The sequence below is a fragment of the Cebus imitator genome, unplaced genomic scaffold (assembly GCF_001604975.1).
Source record: "Cebus imitator isolate Cc_AM_T3 unplaced genomic scaffold, Cebus_imitator-1.0 Scaffold426, whole genome shotgun sequence".
Classification (NCBI taxonomy): Eukaryota; Metazoa; Chordata; class Mammalia; order Primates; family Cebidae; genus Cebus; species Cebus imitator.
This window is the reverse complement of record NW_016107741.1, coordinates 2,480,085-2,500,955: the sequence shown is the minus strand read 5'-3', so window position 1 is coordinate 2,500,955 and position 20,871 is coordinate 2,480,085.

The following is a 20,871-nucleotide window of genomic DNA, read 5'->3' as shown; positions in this document are numbered from 1 at the left end:
ATTATGGATGATTTTAATTTTACTCATTTTGTTTATTTTTATATTATTTTAGTTGTAAGCTCAAATTGCTGTTATAAGCAAAGACAATATGTATTTATATATATGTTATATACATATATAAACAGTAAAATAAATTGTATTTTTTATCTTCTCCCTCTCCCCACTATACCATGGACTTAAAGGCCAACAATTATGCCAGCTGTATCTTTTCATCATTTGTCACATTAAAAGCAAAATTGCTGGCTGGTAGAATTAAATGACAACTCTGCTTTTGGAAATGACAGGAAGTCTGCTGTAAATAGATAATTAATGTAGACGTTAAAACCACATAGAATTGCCATTTATGGAGAAGGGAATATTTAAGGGTGTGTGGCTATAAGAAAATATTTCTCTTTGCTTTTAACACAAGATATAAGGTGACTTGTCATGCTCAGGATATGTTTTGAAGTGGATAATGGCACTTTCCCTAATATTTGGAGGCACAGGGCTTGATCCTCTTTTGAAGGCCTTCCTTTGAAGATAACATAGATATTGGTTTTAGCTTAATTCTTCTTCCTTAAAATTCCTTCCTTTCTAAAATTTTATAATTCCATAACAAGAGTGTATAAGCAATAATTATGAAATGGGAAAATGAGCCATTCTACTTGTCACCCTTCATGTAAAGCTGCACTATGGAATCCTGCTGTAAAGTGTGGCTGGGTTCATTTCTCCAAGCAATATGATACCCTGGAAGAAAGCAATGTGCAATGGCCTGTGATGCTGGACCCTGGATCAGTTTGATACCTTTGGCTTATAATAACAGCAAAATCCATTTAAATCAGCTTAAACAATTAGGAATTTTAGAGACTCACGTCACTAAAATCCATAAGTATGTTGGGTTTCATCCAGTGGCCTGATCTTTTTCCTGCAATCCTCTTCATTTTATATCCCTCTAAGTGTAACTTCTAAGCCAATAGCAAGAGAACCTGTGGCAGTTTGGGGATATATGTGACAGTGTGTAAGCTAGTAGTTCTCAACTGTGGGTGACCACCCCAGGGGACATCTGGCAAAGTCTGGAAACATTTTTGGTTGTCACAACTGGAGAGATGCTACTGGCAGCAAGTGAGTAAAAGCCAGGGATGCTTCTAAACATCGTCGGTGTACAGGACAGTGCCACAAGACAGAATAATCCAACTCAAAATGTCAATAGTGCTGAGTAACTCTGGCATAGAAGAATAAAGGTTTCCTTTGTCTATACCTCTCATTTACATTCTAGAAACATTTCCAAAAGCTTCCAGCCACATTTCCTTCATATGCTTTATATGCTGCTGCCTATAGTATGGAAGGCTTTAGGCCTGGGTTCTGAGATCAATCATGGGTAGGTAGCAGTATTACTAAGATCAGCTCAACGAGCCCCAAAATGCATGTGGAATGTCCACGCTATACACTGTCTACTAGAAAAATAAATGCCCATCATGTAATACTAGTATTTTGTATTAGCAAGAGAGGGGAATCAGACATCATTACTACTCAGCCCTAAAAAAGAAGGAATTCCTGTTATTTATGACAACATGGATGAACCTGGAGGACATTGTGTTAAATGAAGTAAGCCAGGCACAGAAAGTAAAGACAAATACTGCATTTTTCACTTACATGTGGAATCTTAAAAACTTGAACTCATAGATGCAGAGACTAGAATGGGGCTTTCCAGAACCTGGGGGTGGGGCTGCGAGTTGGAGAGATACAAAAGGATACAAAATTTTACTTAGACAAAAGGAATAAGTTCAAGAGATCTGTTGCACAACATGGTTACTATAATTAATAGCAAAATGTATTTTATTTTGAAAATCACTAACAGAGTAGATTTTAAGTATTCTCACCACAAAAAGTGATAGCTGTGTAAGTAATGCACATGTTAATTAGCTCAATGAAGCCATATCACAATTGTATATGTATGTCAGGACATCATCTTGTACAGAATACATATGTACAATTTTTATTTGTTAATTTAAAATCCTGTGAACTGCTAATGAATAAACATGCTCTCTGTAGCAATTTAAATCCTTTCTGTGGGATTTGGGGAAGTCTTTCTTCATCTGTGTTTTTTCTGGGTTATCTGCATTAATATCTTTCTACAAAAGGATATGACTGGAAGTGGTTTACTGACAATATGAAGATTTTCCGAAGAGAAATTACCTTCAGCCAAGAAAGATGACTACTTTGAAGAATGGCTTTGCAGAACTATCTCTTTACTGAGTCATTCAGCAATCCAGGTGAGAGATGATGTTAGCTTGGACCAAGATGGAACCATTGAAATTATAAGAAGAGGTCAGATTCCGGCTTGTTTTGAAGGTACAGCCAACAGGATTTACTGACAGATTGACTATGGATTATGAAATGAACCCATTGGTGATACAGAGTAGAAGTTTTGACCTGATCTACTGGAAAAATTGAGTTACTATTGACTTAGATGGGGAACACTATAGAGAAGCAGATTGAGAAGAAGTTGAAGAACTCGGGGAATTCAAGAAAAAAATGTCCTAGTTGGAAATATAAAGTAGGTAACTATCAGTGCATAGATTTCATTGTAAGATATAAGGTTGATTGAAATCACCAAAGAGGGATTGCCGATGAAACATAAAGGAGATCCAAGAACAGAGGCGTGATGAATTCCAACATTATGTTACATTCAGAGAGATGATAAACACTCAAGAGAGTGTGGCATCCACAATGCTTATTGCCGTATTTGTTAATTGACGTCAAAAACATGGCTGGTTGTTTTGTTTTTGTTTTTAACTTAAGCTCTTTCAAATTCTGGAACTTGGGTATCTTTACCTAACAGAGAAAAAAAAAACAGCCTTCTTTGTCTTTTGAGCAAGCCGGGAAGCCTCTTCCTGCAGTCAATTATTATTTTTCTTAACATTATCCACTTATCATCTAAATGATGGGTTCCTGACCCCAGGGCTGCAGACCAATACCAGTCCATGGCCTGTTAAAAAGCGGGCCACACAACAGGAGGTGAGCGGCAGGTGGGTGGGTGAGCATTACTGCCTGAGCTCTGCCTGCCACGAGATCAGTGGTGGCATTCATTAGAGTCTCATAGGAGCCTGAACCCTATTGTGAACTGTGCATGCGAGGGATCTAGGTTGCATGCTCCTTATGAGAATCTAGCTAATGCCTGATTATCTGAAGTGGAACAATTTCATCCCAAAACCATTAGCCCCATTCCCCAACCCCCAGACTGTGGAAAAATTGTCTTCTGCAAAAGCAGTCCCTGGTGCCAGAAAAGGTTGGGAACAGCTAATCTAAAAGATAGCCAAGCTATGGGCTAAGGAACTTACCTTGCTTTTTTTTTTTTTTTTTTTTTTTTTCATCTGGGTAGTAGTTCATGCTGCCCCTCAAGGGTGAAAATTGCTTGTGCAGTTCACATGCCTCTCCCTTTCTCTCAATCTGTGCATGCAGGCTAACAAAAAGTATTTTCAGAGATGATTTATTTTACCAGAAAGATTATTGATAATTTGCATTTATGGACACTTGGTGACCTTATCAATATTTTAATGTTTTCTCTTTTTTGACTTTTAAGTTCAGGGGTACAAGTGCAGGTTTGTTACATAGGTAAACTTGTATCACAGGGTTTTATTGTACAGATTATTTCCTCACCCAGGTGTTAATCCTAGTACCCATTAGTTATTTTTCCTGATCCTCTTTCTTCTCCCACCCTCCACCCTCTGAGAGGTCCCCAGTGTGTGTTGTTCCCCTCCAGGTGTTCATGTGTTCTCATCATTTAGCTCCCACTTGTAAGTGAGAACATACAGTATTTAGTTTTCTGTTCCTGTGTTAGTTTGCTAAGGATATACACCATGGAATACCATGCAGCCGTAAAAAAGAATGAGATCATAACCTTTACAGGGACATGGATGGAGCCAGAGGCCATTGTCCTTAGCAAAATGTTTTCCCTTTTTGTGAAATTATCTTGAATGTCTTGGAATTCAACCACAAATTTAGAGAGTGAACATTGGATATCTATTGTAAAATTTTCTGAAAGAACATACATAAATCTAGCTAAGAGAAAAATAGTTTTCAAATTTTATTTTTCACAAGAAAAAGCTCTGTATTGATCAATTTGGGACTGGACTCCAGTTGGTCCATTTCATCCATCCCACACCATTATCTGATTGCGGGGCAGAGGATCCACAAGCTGTTCAGGAGCTCATACAAATTTCTGCAAGCTGAAAAGGAAATTATTGATTCCCAAGGTACTAATGTAAATACCTACCTATATATCTAACAACATAGCAAGTGTCAATTTCATTGTCAATTAGTATTTTTAACAATCTCATCACATGTCAAAGCAATTTTTATGTACATTTTGTTCTCTTAACAAGTATTCCTGAACATACACAATAATTACTTTAAAAATCACAGCCAAACAAGAATCTGCTGAATTACTTATTGCCAAATCATGTCAAAATCAAAATTGTAAAAATTCTTGATAATACAAGGAGATGGACCTCAAAAGTAATTGCTTAAAATAGGTCAGAGCTCTTGGAACTCTACTTTTGACAAAAAGCATCCCCAGGTGATTCTATATTTGATCTTTTGCCCACACTTGGAGAATCTAAGGTCTATGTGGGGATATTTCATACCATCAAAGCATACTTATCTTCCTTCATTTATCAAAATTCTTAGCACCTAAATCTAGCATCTTAGCATTATCCTAGGTTATAGAAATACAGTGATAAGCAGTCTTTCTAATTGTGAAGCCTCCAGCCCAGTAAGAGAGACAGCCAGTAGACAAATGTACAAACAAGTGAAATCAATTACAAGTTGAAATAAGTGCTAAGAAGAAAATCAATCATGTGTTGAGATCAAGAAGCCAGGAAATATTAACATCAGATTGGAGAAGTCAAGGAAGGCTTTCTGAGCAGGTAATATTTAAGCAGAGACCCAAATAAAAAGGAGCCAGACCTGTGACTGATGCCTTAGGAAAGGACTTCAGACACAGGAAACAGCACAGGGAGAAACCCCTAACCAGGACCCAGCTTGCCTTGTCCATGAGTGTTTGAAGAACAGGAGGAAAGAGAGGAGGCTTGAAAGGTGAGGCTAAGGAAGTTGGTCTAGACCTTTTGGCATAATTCTATGTGGATGGATTTTATTCTAAGTGCAATGGAAGCACATTGATGATCTTTGCTCGCTTGTTATTTTGTAAAGGTTGGATATGGTGTGGTACGATGTACAGCAGTTGAACATATAGCTCTGGAGCCAAACTGCCCAGGAGAGAATTCTGGTTTTTCCTCTTAGAGACAGAATCAACCCAACCTGAGCATGTTACCACCTCTCTTTACTCAGCCCCTCACTGTAAAATTGAAGTAATAACAGTGCCTACCTCATAAGGTTGTTTAGAAGGTTTAATACATATTGATATGTTCTATATAAGTCTCAAAGTGAAGAACTGTCTTTAAGAAAATTACTGTTATTTCTCCTGCAAACATTTAGTTGAGTAAAGACGAGCAGATGGCTAGGTCGTTTAGAAGACTGCTAAATTTGTTTGGGAGAAATACAATGGGGGCTGGAATTGGGATGATGAAAGTAAAGATGGATACGGGGGTCAGATTTCTGATTTATTTTGGATGCAGAGTTGACAGAAGTTGGTAATAGAACATGTGGTGAAGAGAAGAATAAAGAAAAAGGCTTAGTTCCTGGCTCAACTAACTGGGCGGATAAAAATAATCGTTATTAATCATCACCACCACCACCACCACCACCACCACCATCATCATCATCATCATCCACAACAACATTGATTAAGCAAGTGCTGCATGCCAGGCAGACACTGTGATAAATGCTTTGTACACACCTCTAAAGATGTGGGAGGCTAGGATACCAAAACGTTTGCCAGAAGAGAGAGTCAAGAGTTCAGGAATGGATAAGGGAAGTTTGAGATGACCCTGAGATACCAGGTGGAAGGGTCAAGAAGGCAGCTGGATAGTTGGCTCTGTAAAACACAAAGATGACTGGTTTGGAGATAATATTTGAGAGTCCTGAACTTTGCAGTGGAATTTACCACCATGATTTTTTGTGTAATGGCTTGGGCTGCTACGATTATATTTTTATGTTTTTTGGTCAAATTTTTTTTAGTTCAAAACCTACTTCATAAAAACCTTAGTGTCAGTTGGATTTTCAGTCAATTCTCCATAGTGTTAAATATTGTATTAACATTTCTGACTCTGAAACAGAACTCTGCTGAACTCATCTTACTTAATCTGAAGTTTGTGTTGTGTGTGAAACATTTCCTAATCAAAAATCACAGAAACTTTAGTTCAAGTTATGGCCTGAAATCAACAGAATTACATTAATTCATGTGGATATAGAAAATAATTAATTTATAATATTCAAATTGACATATAAACAGTTTTTCCAATCCCACACAGTTAGTGGCATAAGGTCTTGAGAAAGCATGAAACATTTTTTTATCAGCCTCATATTTCGTTGCGCTTGCCAAACAGTTCATTTTCCATAGAAATTTGCAAACCTGAGTAGTGGCCAAATTTTCAGAGTCGCTGAATGTAAGCCAATGAATAAAATTGTTAAACCCTTTGATTTCCCCCACTTTTTTTCCCTTAAAAAGTAACATAGTGTGTGCCTGAGTTTTATTATTTGACATCTATTGCCCACAACACTCAAGTGTGTTTCAGAATGAGCCTGTATGGACATTTCAGTACAAAATGAACACAGCTGGCCCTTTGGGAAACATTCATTTGCAGCTTTGTTATCCTTAGATGGGAAGCCTTCTCCTCCATACTTCCATCAACATTTTTCAGAAGGAAATGGCATCAACCTTTAAAAATGGATACTTTCAAGGGCTTTAAAGGTTGAAAATTTTAAGACAAACCCAGCATAGGCAAAAGTTACATACTGGTCCCAAATGTGACTCCAGAAACTATGTGTTGTAGCTCATTGGGGCCACTAGCAAATCTTAGACACTTTTGTTCTATTAGCAGAATGCACTGATCAAAGTAAACCTTGAGCATGACACAGGATAAAACTAGTTATTGTTCAGAAAATAATGTTCAAGGGCATTGGTCCATTGTACACAGGAACCGTTTTGAAAGATGAAGGATATGGAAACAAGCAAAAAGAAGAATTAAAATTAATAATTAAAATGTGTCTATAACTCTATTTCTCTTAGTGGATGATAAAATTACATAAGAATGTTGACGTTCTCTTTAACCCAGTGACCACAGTGGCAGTGTCTTCATTGGACTGCTTCCTTCATTGGCATCATCTAATTTCATTTTTACTTATAATAGTGAAAATGCATAATGGCCCCTAGAGGCAATACCTTAATTCTTTTGTTTAAATTCTCAAAAAAGTATATCCTTTCCCTGTGAAAAAGGTAGAGGGCCAAAATTAATTACTGAATTTCAGCTATGAAAAACCCAGTGAACTGTGAGAGTCCACTGTGCTTATGTTACACAGTGGAGTTGCACCAATCTCTTTGGAGATACCAGCTACCTGGGATACAAGAGCAACTGTAAGTTCTAAAAACTTTCATAGATAGGAACCATAGGCATGGAGAAAAGGGAGCCACCACTTGGAAATGAAGGAGTCAGAGAGGAGTGGGGCTGAACCATGAAGCTAGAGCAGAAATTTTGTCAATGGCCTAGAAGCAAAGCTGAGAAGAAGGGTCTGAATGTGCTAGGGGCCAGTGGGTGTTGCTCCACACTGAGATGCATTGTATTCAAATGATTTGTTCCCTCCAGCATTCATACTGCGTTTCTACCATCTACTATAGACTGGCATATGTCTATCTCATTTATCTCAACTTTTATAACTTTTAGACTTTTCTTCCTAGTGGGTACTTGGGGGCTCTCAGCCTTCTGTGGATAGGGAGGACTGTCAGAACTAAGAGCTCCCCAGGGTGTCTGACTCAGAGGATCACAGTGACCCAAGGCTTTCTCCCTCCCAGAGCCTCTAGTTGTGCATTCCAGGCAGGGAGCCTGCCTGGCCGGCTCCTCTAGCACTTTGGGCAGTGTCTTTCCCTGCCTCCTGTCTCCTCTGTTCCCACACTGCACACGGGCTCTGCGAGAGGAACATGGGGGCTCGATACTGCCTGGAGCTGCTGCTATTGCTGAGGTGTAAGAACACTGGAGAGGTAAGAAGATAGAGTGTGTGTATTTCAGGCTCTGTGTTTTGTGCCTACTGCTAGAAGCAACGTAGGACCCAAGACAGGAAGACGTGAAAGATTCCATGGGGTAATAATCCCAGAGCATCATCTGGGAAAGATGAATATAAGCAGGAAAGAAGGAGAGAAGCAATACCATTGGAGGGATTTGCTCAATGTGTCCCAGCACTTGAGTCTCTTTTAACAAAGTTCAGGTGGTTCAAATGACAGTCACACTGTCTCTGCCTGTTGCTTTAAAGTCTTCAAACCAGGCTCATTGGAACATTACATATCATTTCCAGGACACTTACATTTTTATTGAAAACTCAGAGCAAACTGTAGCAAGGACCCACCATTTCTTCTGCACCATTCATTTTGGCTGTTTTCTCAGTATTTGAAAATCAGTGGAATTTGACTTCAACATGCACTTTGGCTTGTAATGTTACTGTTACATGGGTCTTAATGATCTTCCAGTTCAGTGTTTTTCTGCTAAAGGTAGAGAAACTGAAGTTCAGAGTGGATCAGGCATTGCCAGGGTCACCAGACTAATCCAGGACAGAACTGACCTGAAACATCATTGCTATGGAGCTTCTCTTTGGGTCTCAGTCATTGGGTACTATATAATTACTGATGATTGCTGACAAGGGCACAGGTTGCCCTTTTCCTTAGTATGATGAAGGATCAAGATTCTGTGACATCTATAAGTAATCATGGTACTGACATGGAATCACAAAATGTGGTTCAACTCTGTCCTGTGGCCATTCCATGCAGCAAACACAGATGGCTGGTTCAGAAAACTTTGGTTTTGTTGTTTGCATACAATAAAGGCAGCCTCTGGTACAAATTTTTTTTTTTAATGATTCCAGGGTTTTTTTTTTTAATGATTTCATAGAAAGAAACTTAAAACTCATCTTTACATATTATTAATTTAGAAAGTTACCACAGTGTTCACAGAGCCTAATTGCTGGTTTCATATAGCTACAAGTAAATGCTGCTTGAATCCTTCCTAAAGTATGATTGATTTATTTTTTGAATTGTTTTTTAACACCAGGCAAGTGAAGTCACTAGCTTTTCTACAGAATGGTGATCTATTACCTTAAACAATGTGATCAGGTCACATCAATTTACTTGCAAATTCCTTCCTCTCTCTATCATGTGCAAGCGCCACCACAGGTATAAAGTAATTTAAATATATATGAATTATTTAGTTTATTAAAAGTGAAGTTGCTTTTGAAGGAAATTTACTGCTCTTAGATTATGATTATTTAGCTTGTTGAATGATTTCATTTTGTAGGCATAGACTTTATATTATGATTCCGATTATTTACGGTAATAGTAACTACCAAATCAACTAATATTGTGGTAATTGCAGATTTTTGTATATCTTTTATTGTTTATTGGGAACATTTTTTTGACTACCTGAATGGGAAAAAGCTACAAAAGCAGTAAATCCCATTGATTTCCAAGTGTCTTTGTAAATCCTGCTGACAAGAACTACAAATTTTACCAATATTTAATAAGTACTTTAAAAATTTATGACTGTCTTAAAATAAATAGATTTTGAAGTTTCTCTGTTGTACCTGCTTCCAGATTTAAAAAAAAATCATTTGTGGAAACCAAGTTGATCCCACGTTCCCAATCACGGGGAGAAGATGGGATTTTGTAAGCCTGCAGAGCCTAAATTTGTTATTGCATGCAGCTGTGCAAATTTGCAAACATTTCCTTCTCTAGTCAGGACCCTATGGAAGGAGCCAGTTTGGACTGCTGCCTTCATAGCTAACATTTGTGGAGGCTACAGTGTGGGAAGCTATTGGGATATTGGAACATTGTCACCTATTTTAATTTGGGCATTAGATGCCAGGTAGAGAAAGTTTGCAAGCCAATTAGTTCTGCTTCATGTCATGGTGGGGATATATCAGTAGCCTTATTATTATGGTCATTCTCAGTGAATTTCAGAATGCTGCTTTAAATGGGCTTTGTGTATGTGTTGAGTGTGTGTTCAGTGGGCTGTCTGGGAAGAAAGATAGGGGAGGGCCAAGGCCTGGGTCTCCTAAAACACATCATCATTTTATTGAACTAATCAGTGAGAGAAAGACAGGGCCTTGTGGTTTCTATGAGCACTGGACTTGGGTTTGTTTTCAATCTATCCTTTGGAACCAGAGAAGGCATGAGGACCATACATGAGCAGGTTTACACTGAAAGCTGGGATAGATGGTTGTCCCCTAGTTGCCATGGCAATGCTGTCCTAGCATGATACTTGCCTATATTTGTAGCTGTCTCCTCCCCATCTTTGGCAGTTTAGCACAAGAGGCAGCTCCCTCATGCAACTACAGAGCACTTATTGGTTTAGGGATTCTTCATTTTGAGTTACAGTTAGTTCTCTAGTATACTTTTGGGAGGACAAATGGACAGGAAAAATTAAGTCACCGAAGGAGACAAGCTTCATGACTCTAATGGAGTTGAATTTATATTTGCTGTTAAAAATAGCTATAGGTTGTTTGTTTAGAATCCCAGAGGCAGATGACGAATTAGTTTATCTTTCAAATGGTACTCATCAAAAATGGGGCAGTGTGTGTGTGTGTGTGTGTGTGTGTGTGTGTGTGCGCGCCTGTGTGTTTTTAAAAGAGCCTAATTTCTTGTTAAAATTTAAAGTTCAACCCCTCATTTGTAAATTGGTGATAGAGACAATTCTATAATGTTTTGAGAATTAAATGAGCTACTACACGTCATGTGCTTAGAATTGTGCCTGAAATATAATGAGCCCAGTAAATGTTCAATGCTATTAATATCATTACTTTTATATTACAGTGTTCTGGGTGTTTAATGCTAATGATGGCTCATTGAGCAGATATTAAGCATACCGACCCATTCCAGGTATTTTTCTAAGTCTGCCTCAAGGAGCTTGCCAGCTAGGGCACAGATGAAAGTAGAAAGAAGTAGTTGTTTGAAATAGAGGCATGGTCAACATATCCTGGGAAACCTCTGAGCCTGTGCACTCCAGCCCACGTGGACAAGTGAGAGAAGGTTTCTAGAAGAGGTGGCATAGAGGTGATGGTCACTGATGGCTGCTCCCAGATGTGCGGGATACGGGGGCAAGGAGACTGGGGAACCTCACTTCCAGGAGTACCAGCCAACGTAGAGCAGCGAGAGAAAGTTTCTAGAAGAGGTGGCATTGAGGTGACCGTCACAAATGGCTGTTCCCAGATATGTGGGATACAGCAGCAAGGAGGTGGGGGAAACCCCACTTCAGGAGTGCCTTGAGTTGGTTATTTGGACAGATAGAGTATTGGATGGCCTGGGTCTGTCAGATATTCTTAGCTGTGGAAGATAAGTGCTTAATCGTCTCTTCTCCTTACAATACACTGCTTTATATTCTCCATGCTGTAGGAGTTTTATTCTGTAACAATTTTGTATCAAAAAGTTCTTAATTGAATAATTCTTTTGGAGAGTGGTGATTCTGAAGATCATGAGAATTAAGACATCTTAAATTACTGCTCGCTTTATGGACAGAACCACTCATTTCTCATTATTTTGCCAAATCCAAGCAAACCTCAGATCAGAATTTATCCCAGACTAACTGAATAAGGTTGAATTCAGTAGTTACACCCATGGCTAAATTGATTATTTTTCCCCTCTTTATCAGTCAGGTAGACACAATCACTTTTAGAGCTTCTTCAGTCTGATTTACAATGAGCTCCTTAGCACATCTTTGGAAGGTCAAACAAGCAGGAAAAATTAAGTCACAGGTGGCAAGCTTCTTGTAACCTCCCAAGAAACAAATAACACATTTCTAAGTAAGTTCTGAAGAAGCAAATAACTATTCTAATTTAATTTTATAGATTTAGAGGGTAGAAGCACTTTCTTACATGGATATATTGTGTAGTGGTGAAATCTAGGCTTTCACAGGATAGTTTTGATTTAGAGACATTAGCTGACTTAATCATGGGACAGCACTTTCTTTATTTTGCAAATTCTCCTTAATGTCACTACCACTCCCCAAGCTGTTTTGATTTGTTTAGATGCAGTAGGAACAGAAAGTGAAAAGCCTATTGTATGTGGTCCTATATCAAGTTTACCAACTTTAAGATTTGAGCTCTTGGTTTTTGTTCCTCAATGATGTAAAAGAAATGGACGTGGACTTCTATATTTGTTTAGAGTCTCATTCTTCTGTCTGTTAAAATCTGAACACATGGCATGACTCAAAGTTGACATTGTTTTGTAGAGTAGGATTTCTCAGCTTTAGTAGAGTTGACATTTGAGGCCATATAACTGTTGTGGGGGCTGTTCTGTGAATTGTAGGTTAATTAGCAGCAGCCCTGGCGTTCATTCAGAAGATACTGAGAGCACCACTCCAGCTGCCACCCCACCACACCCTCTGTTGTGACTCTAGACATTGCCAAAGGTCCCCTAGGAGGCACAACTGTCTCTGGTTAAGAACCACTTATATAGAGCAAAATCGTTTGGTAAAGAAATCCTTATAAGTCAGGCATGGTGGCTCACGCCTGTGATCCCAGCACTTTGGGAGGCTGAGGCGGGTGAATCACGAGATCAGGAGATCAGGACAATCCTGGCCAACATGGTGAAACCCCATCTCTACTAAAATACAAAATATCAGCCGGGAGTGGTGGTGAGTGCCTATAGTCCCTGATACTCAGGAAGCTGAGGCAGGGAAATCACTTTGACCCGGGAAGTAGAGAGTGCTGTGAGTCAGGGTTGCACCATTGCACTCCAGCCTGGCGACAGAACGAGACTCCGTCAAGAAAAGAAAAGAAAAGAAAAGAAATCCTTATAAAGTGGAATTAGCTGAACTGTGCTAATGCCAGAGTGACAAGGGAAGGGTCTGAGTTGGGAGTCACTGTACACAAAGGCTCAGCCCTAGAAAGAAGGTGAAAGGAAAACATGCGGATACAAGTGGTCTCAAGGTCTAGCCTCCACGAAGTGGAGTGTTGCCATGACACTTGCCTGGTGGATTTGCTCTCCTCTTACCCTCACAGTGGTGAATTGAAGATGAAGGCTGGTCTTGAAGTCAGCAAAGAACAATGCCTGGGGATATCAGATAGGAGAAGGCAAAGATTATGCAGGGTCACAATCAGTGAGAGAGGTGTTGAGGTGGCTACATAGTCAGAAGTGATACATTGATAAATGACAGACATGGGCTACGCATGGTGGCTCATGCCTGTAATCCTAGTACCTTGGGAGGCTGAGGTGGGCTGATCACTTGAGGTCAGGAGTTCAAGACCAGCCTGGCCAACATGGTGAAACCATGTTTTGTATTTTCTACTAAAAACACAAAAATTAGCTGGGTGTGTTGGAACACTCTTGCAATCTCAGCTACTCAGGAGGCTGAGGCTGGAGGATCACTTGAACCCAGGAGGTGGAAGTTGCAGTGAACCAAGATCGCACCTGCACCCCAGCCTGGGTGGCAAAGCAAGACTCTGTCTCAAAAAAGAAAAAAAAGACAGACATGATATACTTCAGTGCCTGTGGTGTGAAAAACTTCCATATTATTTCCAAATTTTGTATCACTCTGGGTAGTGTTCTCTTTGAGAGTCTACAGAGGCAGGGCAAAGCTCTCTTTCTAATTATAAGAACTGCAGCCAATATTTTTGAACTTAGGGCTCATAACATAAAAAGATTCACAGAATGATATTAGTACATTTTATAGACGAGCGTACTGAGCCATAGAGAGACCAAAAAAATTGTCCAAGTTTCCACAGCAGATAGTCAATGGTCATGATAGTGAACCAAATAGTTTGGTTATGAAAGCTGCACCCTACCACCACAGTGGAAAGCCATCTTTCTGCTTCTGTGGACAACGAACTGCCCCCAAGAGCCTCCACATTCCATGGCCAAATATGAAGCATGGAAAATTATTTGGAGAGGCAAACAAAATTTGGCTGTTTGAAGAAATTGAGATATTTTAATATTGTTCATTTTTTAAAATTAATAATATAGTGAATTCTGGGTCCTGTGGTATTTTTTGTAGACCATAGGACAATGATATTTGTAAATGGGCTTTATTGATTTAGATTCTTTGTGATAGAGGATTCAAGTGTGATTTAGGTAAATGTTTTGAACCCAAATGACTACTCCTTTCTTCTTTCTTCAACTCCTCACCACTCCCAGCCCAACATTATTCCTCAATAGTTATTTATCATCTAGAAGAGTCAGGTATTTCAAATGAAGTTAGCATGGACTTTTCCCAGCAGGGTTGTATTTTTTTTTTAATATCTAAATGTCAGCCTATGATCCTTGCTTATAAGGCTCCAGATAAAAGGGGGCAAAAGGAATTGAAAACCAAATCATAAAAATATGTAAAAACTCCAACTAACAAGAATTTCACAGCAGCTATAAGCTGATGACTATTTTATTAGTACTACTATGTTCTGGAAATGTAGGAATTTGGTTGAAGTTGTCTTTCTCTTGTGAGTCCCATGTTAAGATGTTCATAGGAGGATCTCTTTGGTTACTTTTTCCAGTTAATACAGTTGTCTACTATTTTATATTCTTTTTAAAAAATTTGGCCTTAAACTCAGTCTTGGTATTTTCAGCTATTGTTTACTACTAAGGGAAAAACTTCAGATTTAGGGAAAAGCCTGTGTTTTTATTTTGTGTGGAGTTGAGAAAGCAGGTGGTAAACTTGACATTGCTTGCAAATGAAATGCACAGCTTGATCATTTTTTCTTGGTATAATTTTTGTATTGGGAGATGTGTAGTATATCTTGGCAGTGATAATGAATGCCATAACCATATAATCATTCTCTGAATGATTGGAATGGAAAGAAGTTTCATTTAAAATTTCAAGGTACTCAAATGGCACATGTCTCCACATGTGTCTTTTTACTACAGGTAAACCCAGAGCGCATGTGTGCTTATGGGTGCGTGTGTGTGTGTAACATGAATGTGTGCCTCCCTCTATGTTATATTGCACTATTAGTTTGAACTACAAAATAGAAAAGACTGTAAATATCTTCTGAAGTCTAGATGCATCTGAACTCTGGATTCATCTGTTCTAAATGAAAACTATAAGGGAAACCATTTTAGTATGTGGGGTTTGGCCTGAGGAAGAGAATGGCACTTCTACAGTTCTTAGGAAATTCTTATACATGATCAGGATTACTGGCATGCTTGGGGAACAACTTACTGTGGATAATTGAGTTCTTTAGTTTCAATTGGCAAATCTGTTTTGTTTCATCTTTTGTTTATAATATTTGAATTAATAAGAATTATTTTTCAACTTCAAGAAGTAGTATATAAAGCAATGCTGTCTAATAAAACTGAGTGGTGCTGGAAATATTCTATATCTGTGATGTCCAGTATGGTAGCCACTTGCCCCATGTGGCTATTTAGCACTTAAAATGTGTTTGTTATGACTGAGGAATTGAATTTGAAGTTTTATTTAATTTTAACTTATTTACATTTAAACAGCCACATAGGACTATCATATTTGACAGTGCAAGTATAAAGTATAATTACCAATTAATGTATGTCTCTGGTTTGAAATATTCCACTGTATTATCACACTACATATCTGAATTTTGATTTGGAGGCTGTGGCAACCATTATTGTCTTTGATAAGTGAAGTTTACTTCTAGGTAATTCTTTGAATCTCCATCCTCAATTCATGCTATTAAGATAAGTGATTGTGGAAATACAGTCTGGAAATTAGTTTGTTAGCCTGTATTCTTCTTTGCTTTTGTAACAAATGAACTGTGAGGATTTTCTGGTTAATTGGAGTTGTTATTTATTGACATTGAGCTCCTCAGTATGATTCAGACCCAATACCACTTAACATAGAGAGAATAAAGTACATTGTAGCCAGTTTAAAGCACAAAAGAAAAATGAGATAATTTATGAGTTTTTGGTCAGCAATAGTTCAGGTGTTTATTTAATCAAGAGAAAACTCATTTAATATGAAATCTTACTGTAAACCCAAACTGTTGAAGAGTTTGGGGCTTAAACCTTTTATTTTGCTTATGACCAACCTGTCCTTTGAAACCAGTCAGCCTCCAACAAAATTTCAGCAAAAGCAGCCCTAACTGTCATTTCTCTTTTTTTGTTTAATGTATATTGTTTCCAATTCTTCTTCCTTCACTTTAATAATACTCATCTCTTCTTTCTTGTTTGGATTGTACTGTGCATTTCTGTTTCTGCTAAGTCCTCTTCTTTTTTTCCCCTTCATTCCTCTTTGGTCAAAATGTTTCTCTGACAAATCAAGTACCTGTGAACTGATTTCTACTAGGAAGTTACCTGAAAGGGACACACCAAGATCCAAAGGTTACATCCAAGAGAATTAAAGAAAGAAGGTGTGTCTGGACTGAAGCAGGAAAAAAAAAAAAGGGATAATAAACTTTAAAGAAACTTAAATTTCTTTTGTTGATTACAGAAGTAATTCATGTTTATTGCAGAAAAATTGAATCTTCACATAAACAATCACATTTTCTTACTAGTTTTTTTCTGCGCATGTTTATATGTACATGTCTAAGCCATTTACATGTTACAGTCATGTATGACATTCATATATGACATACAGTCTAGTTCTTAAATTTTATTTTATCACACTTTCCCCGCTAATACATTTTCTTTTAAAGCACACTTTTTATCACAGTATTCAAGAAAACTTAAGCTAGGTTCAATTACTTACTGGTATAGATAATGCTATAATTAATATCTTTGTACATATCTTCTTGTGCATTTTTGATGAATGTCTTAAGGTAATTACTAGACATGTATTTGTGCTCTGGAAAAGTTATGCATATTGAAACCCTCATCAACAAAGACTGAATGAGAGCAGAGCAAAATTTAAATTTTTTAGTGAAGTAGGAATGGTTATTGTAAGATAGGAGTTGCCTTGAGATGGTTTACTCAACTCTGTTTTTCAAGAGTTCGTCTCTTTAGCTTAATTCCAAAGATGGTGCAAAGCATTGTAAATAATCTGATTTTGCTTTTTTACCGATTTAAGTATTGTATACATATAATTTTGGGTTTATTAGTATATTTATGATCAGTATTGTTATTCAGCCTGGACTTTGAGTCTTGGTCATAAATATCTTGTAATTTTCTTTCATATTAATTCAAATATCTATAATACTAGGCAGTTGACTAAGCTTGGGTTTTAATAAATTAGAAAGGCTTTGCTTTATTCAATTTATATCACCTTATGTATCACTGTATAGTGACAGCCACATACATCTACATGTCAGAATTTTGTCAGTGGCAGCCATTTTCCAAAGCTGGAGAGTCTGGAAATAGAATAATCTCAAAGTGACTGTGGAGCTTCCAAAATAACAATCCCAAAGCCAGTGCACTTCATTTGTTAGAAAGAATATGTCTACAAAATAAGCTACATATCAGAAGGTGTAGGTATACATTAACAAAAAGAAGTGATAGCCAAGAGGAGTAATGAACAGAACAAGAGACCAGTTAAAACAGGAATAAGAATATTATTTTCTGTGACTCTCCAAGACAACACACTTCATTGATTAGTATTTATAAGTCCTATTTCAGACCATTGAGGAGATGCTATATTGTGATTAACATATGTTCTTTAATGTGGTAGAACAATGACCGTTGTAGAAAACTGTCATGAAAATGATTATATTAAAAGCACATTTGGAGATTTAATAGACAAATTTTAGTTTTTTATCAAATTAACTTAGGCACTACATATCAGTTCATAGTGAATAAGTCTTCAGAGTCCAAAGCCTGACATTTTTCTTGTAATTCAAAATGTGATTTGAATTATGGTTATATATAAATCAATCTCTCTCTCCCTCTCTCTCTCTCTCTCTCTGTGTGTGTGTGTGTGTGTGCGCACGCACACACGCATAGACAGAAAGAGGGCATAAATGGTTAGGGTTTTGGCATTGATATCATGACTTAGTAATCAGCTAGGACCCACAATCTGTCTAGAGCTAAATGGTTCAAGAGTTGGTTAATTCCCTGGCACAGGGATGCCATCAAGAACCTAGGGGCTTTCCATCTTTCTGCTTGCTCCTTCTGGTCACAAGATGACAGGCATCACATTCTCAAACAAATAGATGTAAAGACAAACGGCACTTTTTCCTAGTATGTATCTGTGCATTCTAATTAGAGGGAAGTCTTTTTCCCAGAAGCTCCTCTTCTCCCAGGAGACTTCCCCTTGGCCTCATTCAGTGTTCAAGTTCCACCATAACCCATCCCTAAACCAATCACCAGCAAGGGAAATAGCGTTACAGTAATTGATGCCATGGTTGACATGGAGGAATGAACATTTGCTTCCTGGGGCAGGGGAGGGGACTTGTTTCTCCTGAGCTGGTGGCAGGCTGAATGCTGGAATTGATTCCAGCCCTCCCAACAAGGAAGGAGTGGTGAGTAAAGCTGTTGGACAGCTAGCCAAGGATATTTGCTATATTAGCCAGAATATTTTGACCGTACTTCTGTTATAGTATTAATACCATTTGGCCTTTTTAACCATTATTTGTGAGCTTATTTTATCCCATCGGTGGCTTCTAAATTCCTTAAGGATGGGACATACTATGTTCACCAGCACATGGAGTAGTGCCTTGCCCTAGAGTGTGCTTAATATATATTGACTCAATTGATTAGAATTGGTCCATGCTAATTGATTAAAAGCTTTTCTACCTTTAAAAATTGATTCTAAACTCTTTAAAATCAAGTTATTTGTTTGAATATTGACACGCTTCCAGTAAAGTTATGTTTATTCATTCCAGAAAATGATTAAGGGGCCTTAATCATAAAGGTACTAGAATAAAGTTACCATGGATGCGTGTACTATAAACCCTGCAAAGGCTGTTTACAATTCTGTGTGGGTGTAGGAAGAAAAAAGGATTCAAATATAAATATGAGTGGGAAAGAAGACTTGTTTTGAGTCCATTTTATGCATCTGTTAACATTTTAAAGACTATGCAGTACAATTTATCATCTTAAAGATTATGAGGTGAAAGAAATGGCTTGTATTTAAAATCACTGCAATTCTCTATTTGAAGGTCCATTAGTAGAATTTTTTGGGAAAACAAATTACTTGAATACTTTCAAATTTAGTACATTATTATGCATACCACATAATTCCATTTAAAAATCTTTTTCCATAGAATAAGATCAAAAGACCAGATTTTGATTGCCAATGTTGTGTGAAGTATAAAGTCAGTATTCCATGTCCTAATTTGTTTTATAATATAAACATTCTTCAAAAGTTTATCTTTTTTAATGTAAAGAATTTTTCATATAAACTTTCCTTCATTTGGTTCAGGTTTCAGTGATTGTACATGTTCATAAATTTTCATTTTACCAACTGTTTTAACTGATGTATAAACTTCCTTTTTCAAAAAAGATTTGAGATAGTATAATTTAAATTTTCTCTAAAAACAAATATAGTCCTTTTTTGCTTGCCAAATGGTGAATTTGTGTGACTAAACGAGCAGTTCGTTCCTTATTCAAGAATATTCATTCATAATATATTGTCTCAAGTGAAAGGAAAACTTAAGTTTCATTCAACACAAAGACATGAATGATTTTTAAAGCATTTTATTGTCTGCTAATGGTACTTTTTTAGTTACAGAATTTGCTAAGTTAAGTGATTATAATTGAAAATCATTGTGTTCTTGTGTCATTCCTGAAAGCAACTGAAATATTTTTCACCTCTCATATTCTCATCTTTTAGTCCTGAAAAAAATAGCAAAAGGAACAATTAAAATAATTTACAAATGTTCCTAGTAAGTACCATTTACAAAAACATGTATGCCTTCAGTTTTGTCACAACAATGTGCAACCATTTAAGTTGAACTCTATAATTTCCAAAGTTTCTTTGTTATTTTGTTGTCAATAGATATTAGGTGTCCATGAGGGCTGCTTCCACCTTCAGGATACTTAAAGCCTATTATTTTATAATAACAATTGCTACCTTTTTGGGGGGACTTCTTGCATGTCAGACTCCAAACTTATCACACTATTTTGTTTTCCATAAAAGAACTCTAAGAAACTATCAATGTTTATACTCAAATTTTACACAAAAAGAAACAGTTTTAAAGAGTTCAAACTATCTACCCAAAATCACCTTTCCATAAATAGGTTTGTCAAGATGTGAACACATTATGAAGTTCATGTGTTAATTATTAATAAAGAGATAAATAAATGCATTTTCTATGCACAGGGATAACACGCACCTTAGACTAGAATAGCCAATGATAGGCACCAGATTACTTGGGATTCAATCAATTTTCAAAAATTCTGCCCCATATTTTCCATAAACATGCTTACAATTATAAAGCCATTTATGACATATTATGATTTTTTAAATTCATAAACTGTGGTATCTATAATTGGACAGAGACTTAAAAATGATCTGATTTTGTGATCTTCCCCCATTTAAAAGAAAATAAAATACCCATACATTTGAAGTAACTTTTACAATACTGCCTATTCTTTGAGGGCAAAGCCAGAGCTGGAACCTAGGTGTCCTGGCTTCTTATCCTGGTCATTTTCACCTCAATTCTCTCTGCTTATCAGAGGCAAACCATCAGTAGCATGTATAAATTGGAATTACAGTTGGATACATATACATGATTGAATCACATAGTCTCGTACACATAGCAGTAAGAGTTTATGGATGTAGATTAAGGTTGTTTTGTTGACTATTCCCATTCATTTGAAAGAGCTACCTGTAATGGAAGATTTAGTGCTAAATTGCAGTAACTTCTTGCTAAAAGCTTACTCATCTATACAATCTC